The sequence below is a fragment of the Branchiostoma floridae genome, chromosome 3 (assembly GCF_000003815.2).
Source record: "Branchiostoma floridae strain S238N-H82 chromosome 3, Bfl_VNyyK, whole genome shotgun sequence".
In the NCBI taxonomy this organism is placed as follows: domain Eukaryota; kingdom Metazoa; phylum Chordata; class Leptocardii; order Amphioxiformes; family Branchiostomatidae; genus Branchiostoma; species Branchiostoma floridae.
This window is the reverse complement of record NC_049981.1, coordinates 9550594-9552298: the sequence shown is the minus strand read 5'-3', so window position 1 is coordinate 9552298 and position 1705 is coordinate 9550594. Positions and strand designations below refer to the sequence as shown.

Below are 1705 nucleotides of genomic sequence, written 5' to 3'. Positions count from 1 at the left end.
TGCTTGAGAGCAAATACAGCATATTTCAGCCATCTCCCTCCCCATGCAACAATAGGCTATTTCAAAATCACCCATTTGAAAAATCACTTTTACTAATGACGGTTTAACCCAAAAATGAGTCTTACAAAATTCCCCCGTTCAAGAATGGACTCCAGTGCACCCTATGTGAATTTGCACAATAGACCAGTCCAGAAATACTCCCACTGAAACCTTGGCCTTTTGAATAAGAAACCAAATCCAAAATTGAATTTAGCAAAAAAGGTCCCAGTGCATAAAAAGGTATAATAGACCAGTCTAAAAACACTTCCACTAAAATTGAATTTTGAATCATCACCCGTTCAAAACTGAATTTGAAAAAATCCCCCTTCCGTGTGCAAAAAATGGACTCTTCCATGTAAAGTAGAGCAGTCCAAAAATACATCCGCTAAAATAGGACTTTGACATAATCACTGAAGTCCAAAAAATGGATTTAAAAAAAAGCCCCCTCTATGCAAGAATGGACTCTTCCAGAACACCCATGTAAAATTGCAAATTAGACCAGTCCAAAAATAACCCTACTGAAAGACTTTGACAAACTAGAAGTCACCAAAGTCCAAAATACTAAGTATGAATTTTGAAAAATCCCCCCTCCGTGCGAGAATAGACTCTTCCAGCACACATTCTGTAAAATTGCAAAATAGACCTGTCCAAAAATGCATCCACTGAAAGACTTCACCAGTCCAATGATGAATTTAAAAAAAAAACGAACCCCTCCGTGTAAGAATGGACTCTTCCAGATAACACCGGGCTCGCTGATTGGCTGCCACCCCCCCTCTTTAGGATATAGATTCAGGCTAAGTGATTGGTTACCTATCTATTAGATTAAATAGACATATATGCCAGTAGGTCCAATCTGCAGCTGGGGGTCAACGACCTTAAGGTCATTGACCCCTCTGGCTATTGGAAAATGACAAAAAAATCCCCAAATATATCATTTTGACGTAGTCTATGACAAAAATTATACATGTGTCATTTGAATAAATATCTAGTGCACCCTTTTACCAAAATTTAGGTCATTTGGTTTTAAAACCAGAGCACAATAGCCAAAAGTGTACTTTTTGGTCATAAAATGGCCAAATAATCGCAAAATTGAGCATTTTATTGTACCGTATGCCTCAAGTGTTATTGAATCCATGTGCGCATATGTCTAGGGCACTCCTATACTAAATTTCAGGTCATCCGGTTCTAAAACCAAGGTACAGGAGCCAAAAGTGCCCTTTTTTGGTAAAAAATGACCAAAAAATCGCAAAAATAAGTATTTTGTTATACTGTACACCAAAACTGATATTGAATCTATATGGGGGACTTATCAAGGCACATCTGTACCAAATTTCAGCTCATTCGGTTATAATACCAGGGTACAGGGGGCCCAAATATACAGTTTTGGTCTTAAGATGACCAAAAAACCTTAATAAAATCATTTAAGAGACAGATATGGAAAAAATGAAAAAAACGTCCGAGGGTATTGGCCCACTCTACCCTTGTGCCAAATTTCAAGTCATTCGGTTGAGGAACAAGGGAGATACCGTGTTCTGAAGATTTGACAGGAGAAAGAAAGAAAGAAAGAAAGAAAGAAACACTAGAAAGGCCGACATTTGCTCGCGAGCAAATACAGCATATTGCAATCCCAAGCAAAATGGAATGTGATTACTTGCATTAGACGATT

At 37.9% G+C, this 1705-nt stretch overlaps 1 protein-coding gene across 2 annotated transcripts in view; it reads right to left on the bottom strand.

The window, feature by feature from the left end:
* Nucleotides 1–1705, bottom strand: part of LOC118410856 (endoplasmic reticulum aminopeptidase 1-like) — a 59339-nt gene that overhangs the window by 38803 nt on the left and 18831 nt on the right. The window lies entirely within an intron of this gene.